At 36.2% G+C, this 19,128-nt stretch overlaps 1 protein-coding gene and 1 long non-coding RNA gene across 10 annotated transcripts in view; one reads left to right on the top strand and one right to left on the bottom strand.

Annotated features, from left to right (window-relative positions):
• The window catches only part of IMMP2L (inner mitochondrial membrane peptidase subunit 2), an 848,424-nt gene that overhangs the window by 475,983 nt on the left and 353,313 nt on the right, over positions 1-19,128 (top strand). The gene's annotated exons all lie outside the window — the stretch shown is intronic.
• Positions 8,250-18,852, bottom strand: LOC139083050 (uncharacterized). The gene is made up of 3 exons (XR_011539540.1): positions 18,746-18,852; positions 8,704-8,769; positions 8,250-8,386 (listed from the first exon to the last, which is right to left on the bottom strand). It is a non-coding gene; the product is annotated as an uncharacterized lncRNA (long non-coding RNA).

The raw sequence follows: 19,128 nt of genomic DNA, 5'->3' as shown, positions 1-19,128 counted from the left end.
ATGTCTATTTCCTCCTAATTCAGTCTTGGAAGAGTGTATGTTTCTAGGAATTTACCCATTTCTTCTTGGTTGTCCAATTTGCTGGTGTATAATTTTTCATAGTAATCTCTTATGATCCTTTGTATTTCTGTAGCATCAGTTGTAACTTCTCTTTCATTTCTGATTTTATTTATTTGGGCCCTCTCTATTTTTTCTTGATGAGTCTGGCTAAAGGTTTATCAATTTTGTTTATCTTTTTAATGAACCATTTCGTAGTTTCATTGATCTTTTCTTTCTTTTTAAGTCTCTATTTTATTTATTTCCACTCTGATCTTTATTATTTCCTACCTTCTACTAACTTTGGGTTTTGTTTTTCTTTTTCCAGTTCCTTTAGGTGTTTCCTGAAGTAAGTTGGTATTTCTATGAACTTCCCTCTTAGAACTGCTTTTGCTGTGTCCCATAGATTTTTGGAACGTTGTGTTTCTATTTTCATTTCTCTCAAGGTATTTTTTTATTTCCTCTTTGATTTTTTCTATGGCACAATGGCTGTAGTGGCATGTTGTTTAAACTTGACATCCTTGTGTTTTTCCAGTTTTCTTCTTGTAGTGATTTCTATTATCATACCATTGTAGTCAGAAAAGATGCTTGCTATGATTTCAGTCTTCTTAAATTTATTGAGACTTCTTTTGTACCCTAACATGTGATCTGCCCTGGAGAACATTTCATGTGCACTTGAATCAAGAGTGTGTATTCTGCTATTTGGGGATGGTATGTTCTGTAGATATCTATTAAGTCCATCTGGTCTAATGTGTCATTTAAGGGCAGTATTTCCTTATTAATTTTCCATCTGGATGATCTATTTGTTGATTTAAGTGGGGTGTTAAAAGTCCCCAACTATTATTGTATTACTGTCAATTCCTACTTTTATGAATGTTAAATATTTGCTTTATGTATTTAAGTGCTTTTATGTTGAGTACATATATATTTATGTGTTATATCCTCTTGTTGGATTGATCTCTTTATCATTATGTAAAGTCTTTCTTTGTCTCTTATTACTGTCTTTGTTTCAAAGTCTTTTTTGTCTGATGTAAGTATTGCTATCCCAGCTTTATTTTCTTATACATTGGCATGGAATGTCTTTTTCCATCCCTTTACTTTCAGTCTGTGTGTGTCTTTAGATCTGAAGTGAGTCTCTTATATGCAGCATATAGATAAGTCTTGTTTTTTTTTTAATCCATTCAGCCACCCTATGTCTTTTGATTGGAGCTTTTATCCATTTAATTTAAAGTAGTTATTGATAGGTATGTACTTATTGCCATTTTGTTATTTTTTTTCTGAATGTTTTTGTGGTTCTTGTCTGTTTCTTTCTTCCCTTGTGATTTGATGACTTTCTTTAGTGTTATGTTTGTAGTCCTTTCTCATTACTTTTTGTGTATTGATTATTGGGTTTTGGTTTGTGGTTATCGTGAGGTTCTTATATAACAACCTATGTATATAGGAGTCTACTTTAAGTTGATAGTCACTTATGTTTGAGTGCATTCTAAAAGCACTACATTTTTACTCCTCTTCCTCCATGTTTTGTGTTTTTGACATAATATTTTACATCTTTTTATTTTGTGTATCCCTTTACTTATTGTAGAGATAGGTAATTTTACTTACTTTTGTCTTTTAACTTTAATACTATCTTTATAGGTGTTTGATCTGTTACTTTCTTTCTTTTTTTTTTTTTTGCTGAGGAATTTTAGCCGTGAGCTAACATCTGTGCCAATCCCCCTCTACTTTATATGTAGGTTGCCACAACAGCATGGCTGATGAGTGGTGTAGGTCAGGGATCCGAACCTGCAAACCTGGACCACTGAAGTGGAGCATGCTGAACTTAACCACTACACCATGGGGCCAGCCTTGATCCACTACCTTTGCTATATTTTTGTCTTTACCAGTGAGATTTTCTTTCTTAATTTTTGTATTTTTAGTTATGGCTTTTTCTCTTACATTTAAAGAAGTCCCTTTAACATTTCTTATAAGGTCAGTTTAGTGGTGATGAACTCCTTTAGTTTTTGCTTGTCTGGAAACCTCTTTATCTCTCCTTCAATTCTGAGTGAGAATCTTACTGGATAGAGCATTCTTGGTTGTACGTTTTTCCTTTCAGCACTTTGAGTATGTTGTGCCACTCCCTTCTGGCCTGTAAATATTCTGCTGAAAAGTCTGCTGATAGTCTTAATGGATGTACCCTTGTACATTGCTGGTTGTTTTTCCCTTGCTGCTTTTAAAATTCTCTTTACCTATAACTTTTGGATTTTAATTATAATGTGTTTTGGTGTGGATCTCTTTGGGTTTATCTTGTTCTAGACTATATGGCTTCCTGAACTTGGGTATCTGTTTCCTTTCCCAAGTTATGGAAGTTTTCAGCCTTTATTTCTTCAAATAGGTTTTCTGTTCTTTTCCCTCTCTCGTCTTTTTCTGGGACCCTTAGAATGTGAATGTTAGTATGCTTGATATTGTCACAGAGGTCCCTTAAACTGTCCTCACTTTTTAAAATTCTTTTTTCTTTCTGTTGTTTTGATTGGGTGATTTTCACTACCCTGTCTCCTAGATTGCTGATCAGTTCTTCTGCATCATTTAATCTGCTGTTGATTCTCTCTAGTATATTTTTCATTTGTTATTGTATTCTTCAGCTTTGGTTGGTTCTTTTTTATATTTTCTATTTCTTTGTTCAAGTTTTCACTGTGTTCCTCTGTTCTTCTCCTGAGTTTGATGAGCATCATTATGACTATTACTTTGAACTCTTTATCTGGTAGATTGCTTATCTTCATTTTGTTTAGTTCTTTTTCTGAGGCTGTCTTATTCTTTCATTTGGAATATATTTCTTTGTCTCCTCGTTTTGCCTAACTCTCTGTATTTGTTTCTATATATTAGATAGATCAGCTATGTCTCCTATTCTTGAAGGAGCAGCCTTATGTAGAAGGTGTCTTGTGGGGCCCAGTAGTGTGGTCTCCCCTGGTCTCTGGAGCCAAGTGCTCCAGGGTTGTTCCCTTTGTGGACAGTGTGTATCCTTCTGTTGTGACTGGGCTGAAATTGCTGTGGGTATGCTGGTGGGCAGGGCTGGCTGCCCAAGTGACTGATTGTAAGTCCCAACTGCAACAGCTTTGGACACACTGGTGGGTGGGGCAGGCCTTTAGTGCAGCTGGATGCAAGGCATGGATGGAACTGTTGCAGGCTCTCTGATGTGCATGGCCAGCCCCCAAGGGTAGGAGCCACTTTGATGGGATGCTGGTCCCAACCAGGGCCACTTACTGGTTCTGGTGAGGTAGGAGGCCACTTTGGAAGGGCTCCCAGCCAAGGCTGCCCACTGAGTGTGGCACGGCAGGTGGCCACTTAGGAGGGGTATAACCATTTCTTTGTCTTAACTAAGAATGCAGTCCAGGATCACACATTGCTTTTAGTTGTCATGTCTCTTCAGACTTTCTTTGTTTTTCATGACACTGATATTTTTTGAATTTTGTAGAATGTCCCTTATTTTGGGTTTTTCTAATGTTTCCTAATGATTGGATTGAGGTTTTGCATTTTGAAAGTAATACAACTTAAGTACATTTTATCAAGAGGCACATGATGTCAGTTTGCCCCAGTTTTAGTGATAGTAACCTCAATCCCTTAGCATTGGTATTATCTGTCAGATTTCTCTGGTGTAGCATTAACTTTTTTTGGTATTAAGTAATATCTTTTTTGTACATAGTCTATTCCTTACTAACTTTTATGCAATAGTTTTACCATCCCATTATGATTCTTGCTTGAATCAAGTTGTATTATGATGTTTCAACCTGGTTGTTTCTAACTCTCTTATTCCTTTTATGTTTGTCAGTTAGCATCCTATTCTAAAAAATAGCTTTCTCTTCTCCCTTTTTGTTTAGTACCAGTAGGGACTAATGTATTCTTTTTCCCCACAACGAGTTATAAGCTATTACCATCATTATTCATTGTGATTCTTACGTTGTCCCTGATTTGGCAGTGGATAGTATTTCCTTTTAAAATTCTCTTTCACTCATTTGTCGTGACTCCATCATTTTTTCATGGACACTTACTCTCAACAGAGTCTTAGGAAGTCTACTGTAACAAAAAAAATTGTAGTAAAATTCACATAACATAAATGTAATCATTTTAAAGTGTACGGCATACAATTCAGTGGCATTTAGTACATTCATGGTGTTGTGCAACCACTACCTATAGCAAATTCCAAAACATTTTCACCATCCCAAAATAAAACCCCAGACCCCTTAAGTAGTCATTCGTTGTTCTCTCTTCTCTCTAGCTCTTGGCAACCACAAATCTGCTTTCCACCTCTATAGATTTACTTATTCTTGATATTTCATATAAGTGGAATCATGCGATATGTGACCTTTTGTGTCTGGGTTCTTTCACTTAGCATAAAGTTTTATAGGTTCATCCACATTACAACATATATCAGTACAACATTCCTTTTTATGGCTAAATAATATTTCATTGTATGTATATACCACATTTTGTTTATCCATTATCCACTTGTGAACATTTGGGTTGTTTCTACCTTTTGGCAATTGTGAAAAGTGCTGTTATGAACATTCATGTACAAGTATTTGTTTGAGTACCTATTTTGAATTTTGGGGGTAATGGAATGCTGGGTTATATGACAATTCTATATTTAACTTTTTGAGGAACCACCAAACTGTTTTCCACAGTGATTATACCTGTTTACATTCCCACCAGCTGTATGTGAGGGTTACAATTTCTCTACATCCTTGCCAACACTTGTTATTTTACATTTTTTTTAATTCTTACCATTCTAGTGAGTGTGAAGAAGTATCTTGTAGTTTTGATTTGCATTTTTAAATGCTTAATTATGTTAAGCGTCTTTTCATGTGCTTGTTGGCCATTTGTGTATCTTCTTTGGAGAATGTCTATTCAAGTCCTTTCCCATTTTTTTATTGGCACCTGAGCTAACATCTGTTGCCAATCTTTTAATTAATTAATTAATTAATTAATTTTTCTCCCTCTTCTTCTCCCCAAGCCCCCCAGTACATAGTCGTATGTTCTAGTTGTAGGTCTTTCTGGTTGTGCTATGTGGGATGCTGCCTCAGCATGGCTTGATGAGCAGTGCCATATCCATGCCCAGGATCTGAACTGGCAAAACCCTGGGCCACCAAAGTGGATTGCGTGAACTTAAGCACTCAGCCATGGGGGCAGCCCCTCTTTGCCCATTTTTGAAGTGGGTTATTTGATTTTTTGTTGTTGAGTTGTAAGAGTTCTTTATATGTTATAAACTTTTAGTGATACATAACATCATATTACTTAAAAACTAAAAGATATGAATGTTTTTAAAGTCATGATTTTTTCTCATCTGAAATTTAAGTTCAAAGACTTGAATTAACAATACTGTAAAGAAAAATATCAAATATGTAATCCTTTTTAATTTCTTAACTGAAATTTGAAGATGTATCTGTTTATATATACAATCAAGAAATGTAGGTTTGTTCTAGCTTTAAATATTTAGAGTTGGGTTCAAATACCATATGGTGTATCTACTGTCCAAGGCACCTTCAGTGTGGCTGTCACAGCAGTAGTGAATCAGTAGTCCATACTCAACAAGGGGAATCGTTTTATACTCAATTAGTATTTCCCCGATGAGGCTTAATTTGGCAGACTTGTAAAGTGTGGTTTGTGAAAACAGCTTACCCTGGCTAAGTTTTTACCAATCTTTCTTATTCTCTTAATAAAATATTTTCTAATCACCAGTTCCTTTCTAGAAAGATAACATTTTTATTTAATAAAAAAAAGGCTTTCTCTAGCCATTATCTCCATAAATTACTTCCCTAAACTCTTATTCATCCCCTGAATACTAATCACTATCGGCCAGGACAGTTATTAGCAGCACAGCCACGGGATGTGCTGCTTTAAACTTCGGTGGAATGTTCAGCATATTGGATCACTTGACATTTTCAGATGCAAAGGCGTCTGTTTGAGGTGGAGCCTGCAACCCATTACAGTTTCATGGTACTCGCTATTTTTCCAAATGGAATTTATAGCTTTCTTTTCATTATTCAAAGTTTCTTTGGAATTTACACATTGGCAAGTGTTTTTCTCACTAGGGTTTTACATCTAGTCCTATATTTCTGACAAAAATGTGAACTACTTTTGCTAAAAACTGTTTTCCTTTCAACCTATAAATCTGTGTTGTGAGATTCTGGGTAATATTTATCACCTCTCTTCTATTATATATGATCTGTTTTTGCAGAAGGGCAGGGATGGCAGATACCCTGAATGTGAAACTTCAGAGATGGCTCTACCAGAGACTGAAATGTGACTTGTTTCATGATATATTTGAAAACAGTGAAAGAACTTTTCGGGGGGACCTTGTCCTATCTTTAGCCCTGGAAACTGCTTCAATAGCACATTCAGGACAGATCTGAAGAGAGCCTGGGGGTCAGTTGTTTGAAATTGGTACAACTCTCTTTCCACGTTAGCTGTCTCTCCAGGAAGGAGACCAGTTCCAAATGACGCCATCTCCCCCGGGCATCTGAGCCCAAAATGGTAATTGGGTGGGGATTAGTGAGAAATACACCTAAGAGTTCCAGAAGAATCCTTGCTTTGTATATCCATATGTTTGGAATCCAAATGCTACTTGACATTGGTCAATATAATCATCAGTGTTCATTATAATTATTAATCTCCAAATAGCAATTAAAACATAATTTAAAACTTTTCTACCTAGAGACAGAATTTTCTAGTTTTATGGACCCCTGATGTTATCCACTATAGCTTTCTAATTTTATAGGTGAAAAAATCCAGGTTCACTACTGTTGATGGTCTATCATTATAGATTAGTTCATTATTATTCCTCATTATACCAAACGTTTGAGTTGAAAGGACATCTAGCAATTCTCTAGCAAATAAATAGCATTTCCACTGCAGCCTGCCCATGGCAGACGTTGCTAATTGTCTCCTTCCTACTGAACACAAAGCCTCCTTCTTGCATGCCCAGCAGTCATTACCAGTAAAAAGGAGTTGGTACAAGGGAAGGAATCTGTTTGCCTTACCATATCTCGTACACTCCCTTCAATTTAAAGGTGAGAAGATTAAAGAAAAATAATAGTGAATTCATTTACTTAGGTTGAAAAAGGAAGCCTTTTCTGAGCAGACCTCTTGACCCTCAGTTTAGCATCCACTCTACTCTGCCAGAGCGTATCCATGCACCCAGCCCTCCCTCATAGCTGAGTACCCGACTAGGGGCTGAGTAAAAAGCTACTCTCTCAAGAAATTTCTCTTTTATTGTTATTGGCAGAGAGATTGCTGGCTTCACCCCCTGATTAGCCCATTAATTCCATGAACAAAAGAACAAAAGGGATTTGTGTTAGATTTCTGAGATGTCTTTTCTAAAACTAGAATGACATCATGGTTTGTTCTGGGAAGTTTAAAGTTTGGAGAATAGACAGAGTGTCTTTCAGCATTGCTATTCTCAGTATTAAGTTTTAGTTGGAAATTAAAAGGAGGTTTTTAAATTGCTTTTGATAACACTAAGATGTTTTTCTTTCATCGCCTAAAGTTGATATATGTGCTATTATAAATCTAAAAACAACAACTTGGAAAGATTATAGTTTATTAGTTGATGTTTTTCCTCAAAAATATTTTTTGTTTGATTAAAGAATATTTACTAAATTTTAGACCCTACACCTTATGTTTTCTGTCGTTTTATCCCCCAGAACTGGAAAGCACTAGTGTTTTACAAAATATGCATAAATGACAAATTTAAGCTGCATATTGATTTCATGAAAATATGAAGATCAATCACTATTTTTTCTTGATACATTTTGAATATTAATTTATATCAGCTTGGAAATGTGAGAAATTGTTTCATACAGAATACATTTTTCTTTGCCAAAGTTTATTGTGAAATGTTCCTTTTCCGCAATGAAAATGCTGCCTGTCACAGACGTTTTTGCAAAATTATTAGTGATACATGAAATAAATTTAGCCATCTGTCTTCTCATATACTTTACTTCTCTTATTCTATGTTCTCTCTGGTCGTTTTATATATGTATATGTATGCAGGTAAGTATGTATCCATATGTTGGTAAACAGACACTATTCTTCATCACAGTTCATTGACCTATACTGCATAATATTTACATGATTTTATTTATTTATTTTTCTTGCTTCACATTTCAAATGTCCTGATGTCACAATGGTTTAATTCAGGGGTTACTGAGCACTCAGTCAGTCTTCTTTGAAGGATTTTATATCTTTCACACTGCTCACCACTACATCCGCAATCTCTTGCTGAAATTCTCCTTAAGAGACTTTGCCCATGCATTTTCCTGGTTTTCTGCCTATTTCTCTTGCTTTTCCTTCTTATTTCCTTTGTCTGCTTTTCTTCTGCCTGTTGTAATGGAAAGAGAATATTCTCTATCATTGGTCAAATCCGGCTTCAAATCTTTCTTTTACCCTTTCTATGTGACTTTAAACAACTTATTTTTACCTCTTTGAGCCGCTATTTTCTTATCTGTGAAATGACATAGTGCTTTCCTGTATCAGTTAAGCTCCTGACAGAAAAGAAAAAAGCCCACTCAGTTTAGAAAAAGTTGAGAAGGATTTATTTTCAGAAGCACTAATTACAAAAGTGTGAGTGGGTATAGGGGAATAACAAGGGAAAGTAGTGCAGGAATGCAGGGCCTGCAGCATCAGAACTAGCCTTACCGATTTCACTTCAGCATCCTCCTTTTCCATCCAGAGGGAGAAGGGATGGGAAGAGTTAACCAGGTTCTAGAATGAAAAAGTGTGTGAAAGAATCATGTAACGCATTCTACCTTAAGGGGAGCAGTGACCTTCTATCAAAGAGGGACACAGCCAGTCTGAGATAGTCCTACCGAGAGAGAACCACATGAATAAATGCCAGCTTCTTTACCTTCCGTCTCTCTAGCCTTCATCTGGGCTCCCAATTGGCTGTAATCAACCTTGAGGTAAAAGTTGAACCCATTTATATAATCCATACAGGTCAGCTTCCCAAGTCAGAGATCATGCTGGGTGTAAGAGTTTAAGCCAACTACAAAGTCAGAGGCAAAAGTCCCTTAAATTGCCTACTTCTGATACCACTTGCATTTTGGGAGGAGGTTCTCAAAACCGCCTTCAGATTCTATAATTTGCTAGAAGACTCACATAACTCACTGAAAACTATTTACTCACTCTCATGATTTATTATTAGGAAAGGATAATACAGACTTAAATTAGCTAATGAAAGAAGTACATAGGGCACAGTCTGGGAAAGCACCAAATGTGAAGCTTCCATTTCTCCTTCCTTGTGGAGTCAGGACATGTTACTTTCCTGGCATCAGTGTGTGACAATATGCATGTAGTATTGCCAACCAGGGAAGCTCACCCGAGCCTTGGTGTTCAGAGTTTGTACTGGGGCTGTGTTACACAGGCATGATCCAGTCATTGATTGCTGATGTGGTTGATCTCAGTCTCTAGGTGGACTGAGACTATGTGCCCCAAAGCCTCCATCCTAAGTCACATTGTTGGGTTTGCTGGCATGGCAGCCCCTGCCCTAAATGTTACCGTTAGAGTATCCAGCATGACCCAAGGCTCCCAGGCTCCTAAGATTACAAGAGCATAGAGATTACTTCCCAGAAGACAAGGGCAAAGGCCAGACCTCATTTTGGCTGAGGTTGGATTCTTTACTACACAGGGGAAAAGAATGGAGAATGGAATGGATCTGGAGGGGCAAAAGTTGGCTACTAGGCCCATTGCCTTTAAGAATTACTTCAAAGATTAAAGGAAATAACCAATGTAAAGCATCTCCTGTGCTACCTGGAACATGGTCCCTATCTATTTAAAATGTTATATTCCTAAACAGTTTCTTGGATCCTTCTCTCCTTTTACTTCAAAAATAGCATTTGTTTCTGACTTATCCTTTGGTTTTTTATGATTCTCATATGTTAAAATCTCATTCATTTGTCTATTCTTTGTTCATTAATTTATTCACTAAATAAGTATTTATTGAGTATCTATTTTATCCCAGTACAGAAGTTGTTCTTGTCCTCATAGAATTTATGGTCTACTATGTGAGACAAACAAAGACCAAACCAGCCAAACACACACACACGTTTGCGTACACACAAGTAAACAGAAAATAAAATAGCTCAAAATTGCAGAAAATACTTTAAGGAGAATAAAGGGTGCTGAGTCAGTGAATACCAGTGGAACCCTATTGAATGGGGAAGGAGATAACTTTAAAGCTGAAACGCTAAGGTTCGGAAGGAACCAGCTCTGAAATGATCTGGTGGTGATGGAGGAACATTCCATACAGAAAGAATAGTATTTACTGAGACAGGAAAGAGCTTGGTATGAAGAGTAAGTGAAAGAATATACATGTGGTTAGAATATATTGTGAATGAAGGGCTGTGAACATAGATTTTAATGAAAGTGTCACAGGAATATCCCTGAAAGGCCATTAGCAAATAAGTGAAATCATTCAATTTACACTTTTAAGTATTACTTTGGCTGCACTGTGGAGAATCAATGTTTTGAAAACTGAATGGGAACAGGGCAGTTTGGAACCCTAGAGACCTCTTAGAAGTCTGTTAGAGCTGTCAGAGTTGAGAGTGGCATGGGTGATTGAGGTCGCAGTGAACATGTTGAAGAGCCTGTGGACTTGAGATAGATTTGGAGGTAGGTTTGATAGTACTTGCAGATGAGGAATGTGAGGGAGAGGTAGGAATGCAGCATAATCCCCAGCCACCTCTACCCAACTCACTCCCGCTTTGAGCTGTTGGTGTCAGTCTGTGAGCCATGAATCTCCCTGGATTCACAGCTTCATCATCTTTAGTCCCTACAAACAGTCCTGCTTAGACTTCCAAGTATCTAAGATCAACAATCCACTTTGCCTGGATACTGAAATCCAGACTCAGCCAGTCAGCCCAGGCTCTCTGTAGATTGGTCCTGGCCTTTCCTGCTTTATTGAGTACCTCTTCACTGGCGTATATGGGTCACTAGCCAGTCAGATTTGTTGCTATGCTCTGAGTTGCATGCCCACTTCTCTCCAGTCTGTGACCTTACCTTAGCTTAAATTATTTGCCTTATTCACCACTGAAATCTCATTTGTTTTTGAAAACTAACTGATATGACATCTCCTGTATGAAACTCTTCCCCTATCCTCACACCTACCCCATGGAGTTCAAGAACTAGACTAAATGTTTATGTTAACGCTCATAGACGTGCATTTTAGAAATGCAACCAGATGCATGTAAACAAGCACCATTCTATTCCGAGTCTATTTTACCTTTCATTATGCATAAGAAATTATAGAAATTTGGGGATTTTTAAAAAAAGGCATTGAGCTCTATTTGGTCTAAGTCCAGGAAACGTAATGCCGCATGTTTCTTATATTTTGTGAGAGTGAAATTCATCTAAGTAAGTGAAATACCTAAACTTTTAAGACAGTATCTGAATTGAAACAGAGAGAACGCAAGCTCTCAAAATATTTACAGTGTCCCTTCTCCCAAGCAGCTTAATTTTAAATCAGTGATCCATATTGATGCATCATGATAATTAACTTTTACTGAGTTCTTAATGTGTCACAGGCATTGCCCTAGCAGTTTACATGAATTAATTCATTTAGTCATTTGAAGAAAACAAGGATATGCGTACTAAATGATCTTCATTGTGTAGATTTAAGACTGAGGCTTAGAAGACTGAGATAATTTGTCCCAAAGTCTTATGACCAGTAAGTCCTTGAGCCAGACTCAAACACCTTGCTTCCTGAGCATGCCCAGCTCTGAACCCCACTATTATGCCTCTTAATAGCACCCCCATGTCATACAATGACTGTAACACTGAAGGTTATGTTCAGGCATGCTGCAGGAGAAAAGTGGAATTCTTGAGTAGTATTGCACTTTGTAGATTTATATTATCAGATTTTCCTGAAAGGTCAGAATATAATAAGGTACATGGGTAAAATAATGTGATTTCTTATATAAAAGCCACAGGAATGCAAAATTGATGGCATTTTTAAACTTGAGTTGTGATAGTACCTGCAAATGCAGTTAAGATAAATGAATGACTAATTCACATAGTCTTTCTGAATTGTCAGTAATAGGCTTGGGTAAAAAGGTCATATCCATCTTGATAGCAAATGAATATTTATTTTAAAAAAATTTGCTTTTTTGGCTTCCTCAAGTTTATTACACCGCTGTTTACAAAAATAAATCAGTGAAGACTTGGCACATTACAGACTCTGTTTTCTAGACTCTGAAAGAAATGCTGGCAATGTTTCCATTAGCTTAGTAACTAATGAGACAGCATTGGCTACTTTCACAGGACTTGGATTCTGGCAGGAACAGCTCTTTTTTTCACAATTAGGTATTTAATCTTAAAGTTATTACCATATGCTGTAGAGTCAAAATATATTTATATGTACATACCCAGAAAGAAAATGCCCTACCTTGTTATGGCATATAGACAGCTATAATTTTAGACACTTGAAGTCGCCAACATGAAAAGGCAAGGATATTAAGTTTACCCTTGGGGAGAATTTACTCTGTTGTCTTCTGCTAAAATTTTGAGCAGTAGCTCAATGCCTGTCCCACTTGGTCAGCAGAATACATAAATGATAAATGTCTGTGCCAAAATATATAAAATCAATTCACTGAACATTTATTGAGTACCCTATATGTTCTACCACTATTTTAGAGACTGGGAGAAGAAAGGTGTTGACAAGATAGAGTCTTCCCCTGATGAGGTGTCTAATATAGCAGGGGAGATAGGTCTGTAAATAACTAAATGTTTTAAGGAACTAAAAGCTGGGTACTATGGACTATTATAGTGAGCTGTAGAGAGGAAAATGCTTAATTTTCTCTGGACCAATTAGAGAAGGCTTAAGTTTTTCATAATCCTATATATGAATATATAAATTCAAATACTTTAAGCAGCATTCTTAATTTCATCTCAGTTTATGGTCCTGTTTTATATGGCTAAGGTACAGCCTATTGAACTACCACTGATACACTGAGAAAGGGAACATAAGGAAGGAAGAAACGTGGTGAGAAAATATAATGACTTTTTTAAAGAAAAATAAAGACAATTATTTCAGTTGTTCAGTTCAGTTTTCAACGTTTTAGTTTTTTTAAAGTAGAAATTTTTAGTAGGGCTCAAGTCAGTACATGCGAGTCATTTGTTGAAGGTGGGTGTTCCCTAAGACTTTTGTTAATTTCTCTGAAGGGTGGGGAAGATGACAATAATTGGGATAACTCTTCTTTGGTTTATATGCTGATATATTTTGGGGTTCCTAAAGCTTCATACTTAAGAAAGATGGAGTAGAAGGTAGTGTGGAAAACTGAGCTAGGTAGATTTATTCTTCTTCCCTTAGTTGTCTCATTTTTATCGATACTAAGAACTTAATTTTTTGAAATATATAACCTAAAGAATCATGTTCTCTTTAACTGTAATATTATTTGTGATTTGGTCCTGAGTTTGTATTTAATGGGAACAAACTGTGACCTCCAACACCAAGAACTCTTCTTAGTTTAAGCTTATCCTTTACAAGAACTGCTTTTCTTTTATATCTGAAGTTTGAATTATTTCAAATAGGCTACCCGGTATATTTCAGAATTGAGTCTAAAATACACATTATAATTTTGTGTAGTCATGGTGTAAATTTTTATAGATGCATTTTTATTAATTGTCTTTTATTTGAACTCATAATAACTGAAAATTATCTTTGAAGTGACAGCCTGAGTTAGAACAAATGTGGCTTTATTCTCCCTTTGGGGTGCCTGCGTCTACTTTTATATGGATTTGTAGAAGAAAAGAGACAAGTTTATGTGTTTATGGAAATTCAAGGCATTATAATTTTTACTTGACCAAATTCTGCCTTTTGCAGAAATGGAAATGATAGTTACCTTGGGCTTGTATATTGTGATGGTGAAAAATCTGCTGAAAAACCTATAGAACAAAATTTTAATAACCTTTCATTTACGATACATATATATACATACGTATGCTATACATATGTGCATATATATAACGTATATATGATTGAATAGATTTCTTATGGATAATAGTGTTTTACAATGACCACATATTTTATAGTAAAGAAAGGCGTTTTTACAGTGATTATTTGATTATTTTCTTTCTATTGCTAATTAAAGGTGGCATTTCATCTGGCTTGAAAGCATCAAATACTACTTAATGAGCATCCAGTTAATGAGAATTTTGACCTATTGGTTAAGCTAATATCCGTGATCCCGAAAACTACATTTATTAGATTTAAGGGTACTAGTGCCACTGACAAGTATTGTTTCACTGTAAATCTTGACTTATAGGTTGTCATTTATTCAGTTCCATTTAATATGTATGCAGATTCCTATGAATGGTAAATGTTGTTAAGCCTTCTTTAAAATAAATGTCCACAGGACGTTAACCAAGGGATCACTTTTATTTGTCATGTTATTTTAAGAATGTTTATATTTCTCTTCAGTGAGACTTGTTTGGGTGTTGGGCTGTAATAAATATGAATTACAACTGAAAAATTATTATTTTAAGACCAACTTTCTATCATGTTTTTTTCTCTGAGGATGATTAGTTCAAAGCAATATAATTCTCTCCAATCTTCTGGAGAGATAGAAGAGGCAGATGGCTAGTGCCTAGCTCATGGAAGACATCAGTTTGTACTAGGTGCAAGCGTGATGCCAATGAATCAAATATAGGAAGCAGGCTCTGAGAAATGCAGAGAAGGGGAAATGTGATTCATGAGCGAGCATTCTTAAATTAGTTACTATCAGTGGGAGCCAAAATGTCATGTCCTTTATGAACTCAAAAAAGAATGTTATTTACAATTTGGAAAAGTTATATCTGTGAGAAAAAATGAAAGAATTCAAGGTAATTACATCTAGAAGTGAAATCCAGCTGAATATGATAAACTGTTAGGTAGATTTGGGGTTCTGCTATAATTATTATGAAAGGACTTCACAGTAAACATTTTAAACACCTAAAATTCAGAACAATGTTGATATATGAACATATTTAGAGGTATTTAACCCTGTAAGTGTCTTTCCAAGTAAATAGTTAAAATAGTGCATAAATATAAGAGCTTTCTTTCTTCTACTTTTACATCTTGGGCTTCGTCTTGACTTTAGTCCTAAGAGGCAGGAAGAAGATATCACTGAACAAAATTATTGATGCCATTCCCCAGACTTATACGGTTGACAGAGTGTCGTTAGTATAGTGTCTTATGTAATTGAATATGATATAGTTGATAAAGCCTGTGTTAGTGTTATTCACTTTATTTTTACTAGAAGACTTTCATTAATAGCCAATTCTGTTAATTAACTGGTATACCATGCTACATAGGAATGAATAGACTCAGAGACACATTATTTTTTTAAATAAATAAACAACTTACTCTGAAATACGTCTTTAAATATCAAACTAGAGATGAATTTAAAATAACAGCTTATTGATGTTAGGCTTTGATAAAATATAAATCATACAAAATATTTAAAAAATGGTAAATGTCATGAATTTCTATCAAATGTGCCAATTCTAAAAGCAGTAGCCTAATTATGTAATTGCCACCCTTCTGGCAATCTAATACATTTCTGGTATGAGCATGTACTAGCCACTAGAAATCTATCCATCATATCCCAAGATTATAAGAAGGCATGTTTAAATATATGTGTATCTGCTGGTTAGGCTGTTGTTTATAGACTTACAAGTCATTCCTCTCACTCCCTCGAATTCCCTCATTCCTCTACCCACTCTATCCTTTGAAGCCTAATGGATCATTTTTCAGTTGGACACTCTTATACATTCTTAACCGTGTACAACAATTAAGCTTCTGCAGAGGGGTAAAGAACTGTGTCCCAAGGGTCCAATCCAAGAAGGCAATTGAGTGCTTCGCTGAAGCAGGCAGGGGTCAGAACAGAATTGAAAGCAGCCCGCAGTAGACAGGCAGTAGCAAGCAGAGAGCAAGGCCCTGGCGAGGTGTGCGAGCAAGGTAGGTAGAGAATCCAATAGGTATCTTAGCAATGGAAGAAGCTTCCAAAGAGGAAGTAAGGGCAGTAGAAGTATTAGAGTCCTTGCCTTCTGAGGTAGGGGGTTCCAGACCTAGAACCACCTTCCAAGACAGGTCAACCTCTGTGTGGAGAAAGGAGTGGGGGAGCGGGTGGTCAGTGCTACTCCTCCTGGCCACTTTTGAGCCAACCCAACTATTTCGTTTCCTGTTAATTTATTGCTATTTTTCATTTTTCAAGTGGAGAAGCTTCCCATTGAGCCTGTGATTTAACTGATAACTCTCTTCAATCCTTTACTATATTTTCTTCAAATTTATCACATTGAGAAGACTTTTTCTGAACTGTTGAAGAATTGCCCAGTGGAGAAAGGAAACTGTAGAGAGGTTTTCTTCCTGCCGTTGGTTTTTAGAGCCTGACGTGGGGAATGCTCTTTCCCACAGAGAGAGGTGCTGGCAGAGATTCATTTTCCTCCGGCGGCACCACCTCTCCCAAAGAAGGCATTTCTCGTCATGGTGTACAGCTTGAAAAGTCTCTACACTTCTGTGGTAACCAACATCCTCCAGTGTGTGTCCGAGACAAACGTCTGCAGGGATTTATGTGCTCAGTTCCTGAGGCATAGCTCATTGGCAAAGATAATTCTGCATGAGCAACCATTTGACATTTCTTAGGTACATTTAAATTGTGCATTGCAAAGACTGCAAATGGTTTAATTGGGCCATTTGGTGTGCCCCGATGCCACGCGTGCATGTCAGTTGATCTCCCTTTGATTGTTTCTTCAAAATGAAGTATTTTTTAATGTCTTCAAGACAGGGAAGCGATCATGGTTAAAAAATAGGTGAAAGAGAGAAAAGGACATTTAAAAAGTCAAAACAGAATGATTAAAAAAACTTCTGTCTCTAAGGCACAGATTTTAAAAAACTGAGACATCTATGTATAGATAAATTTTTACATGCCTGTATGTTAAAATATATCAAATAGAATTATTTTTAACTGCATTCTTAAAAATATGTTTTCACAAAGAAGATGGTGGTCTTAAAGATTTTAGTACTCTAATTTGCTTCTTTCCCCAGTGACGCATTTTTCTCTTTTCCTTATGTTGCAAATTACCACTTCACTGATTCTTCTCTTAGTAATGATTCATAGAAATCCAGTTTCTCTTTGAAAATGATTTGTGTCTTTCCTAGATTACCTTACCTCACTACCATAAAGACCTTGATTAATTTGAATTAAAATACTAAATACAAAATGATTAATTTGTTTAGCAATTAAGAATTTTAATATTCTGTAATTTGATATAGTTCTTTCTGGCTGAGTCTTGTGGAATTGATTCAGCAGAGATACACTTATTTATCAGAAGATCATTTGGTACATTTGGCACTGAATCGAGTTTCCATCCATGTGTTTCTTGGGATTCTTTCTCAACTGTATTTTATTGTTTGCCCTCTGGTACAGAGCTAAGCTTATGTGGTGCTGAATTTAGGTGGGAGAAAACAGAAACAACCCATTAGGAGGAGACGGAAAGAGCAGAGAATGACCAAACCTAGAAGATGGTTATTAATTTAGGCCCTAGAGCTGGAGAAGCCCCTGTTCAGAAGGGGAAAACTAGACTAAAAAATCTCTCTCTCTGCTTTTCCTGACGCCTATTAATACTTACCAATATTTTTTGTTACCTATTCTAAACAAGAGGCCACTTATGATATAATCAATCATGATTCTTGTTAAAATATTACAATCTCAGGTTAAAAAAAGATGTTTCAATATATAACTGCTTTGAAGATTTTTTGTCTTGCCTTCGGTGATTAGTCAAAATTAGAGTGAATCTACTTTTCTTATTACAGCCAATTTATATCTCAAAAGGTAGACATTTCTCAATATTTTTTCCTAGGAGATATTTAAGTATGAAAGCATGAGCTCTAGTAAATCTCTGAGAATTTTTATACAAATATAAGCAGCTTTACGGTTATAGAGAAATTTTTATTTAAGGGCTTCAAAACACTTTAGAAATGTTTTCTGATGGTAATAAGAGTAGATGTGACTCTTCAGAATGCACAGAACCAGGGCTGAGCTCAGGTTTCTTTGTCTTGCGTTCCATTCATTGGATGCATTTACTCAGGAAGCTTCCCTGGAGGCTTTCTCAGGCTCCCTAGGGGAAGTATTCAGTGGTCTTAAAAACAAAATAACTTAGTGACATAAGAGAAAAACAAAACACGGTTTCTGACAAAATGGGAATCAACGGTCACATGCTAGCCTCTCTTTTTCGAGTTGACGAGATGCAGAAAAATACTTAGACCATTAAAAAAAAATCTCCTGCCCTCCCTTTGAAGAATGCTGAATAGTTTTCTTTCATTCATTGTTTCCCAATAACTCTTAAGTCAGCTTTCTCATCTGTTAATTTCTTTTCCTGTAATCAGCTCGCTCAGCCTTCACTGAGGTTTTCCAAACAAGAGGCCTGATGACTGAAACAGCTTGAGTGTATCCTGTGCTTTCCCATTAACCCAGTTCTGATATCTTTTAGAGATATCCCATGGATACCACAGATGCATATTTTTAGGGATAAAAAAACAGTCTTGAAAGGATATGGTACGTATTAGGCACAAATGTGATTGAATCCAAAAGGGCGTATTTCCTGGGATTGCGTCAATAGCTAGACAGTAATTAGTCCCAACATTGAGTCGTCTCTAAAACTGAGACTTAAACTACCAAAATCCACACACAGTAGATCATTCACATACCTGGCAAAATCACTTGAAGAAGACTGGCAATCTCCCGGGCAAAAAGCAGAATGAGAGCTTTTCACTTTAAACCAGACTATGTAACATTAACATATCTAACAAAAGAATTTATCCATAGGCAGGAGGTAAGAGAGGGTGGGGTAACAGTTTCAGTATCTTTTGATATTGAGTGGATACTTCACATTGGTTGTTTTCTTTATTAGTCACAACCACCCTTTAATTATGTTTGTTATCTCTGTTTTGCAGATGGGAGAACTGAGCTCATAGAGGTTAACTTAATTTCCCCCAAAGTTTAGAAGGCAAAAGTGACAGAGTAGCAATTTGAAATATGGTGAATTTGGCTTCAAAATATGTAAAGTTCTTTACTATACTGCCCCAGTAGC

This window comes from Equus przewalskii, chromosome 4 (assembly GCF_037783145.1).
Source record: "Equus przewalskii isolate Varuska chromosome 4, EquPr2, whole genome shotgun sequence".
Lineage (NCBI taxonomy): Eukaryota > Metazoa > Chordata > Mammalia > Perissodactyla > Equidae > Equus > Equus przewalskii.
This window is presented reverse-complemented; position numbering and strand designations above follow the sequence as displayed.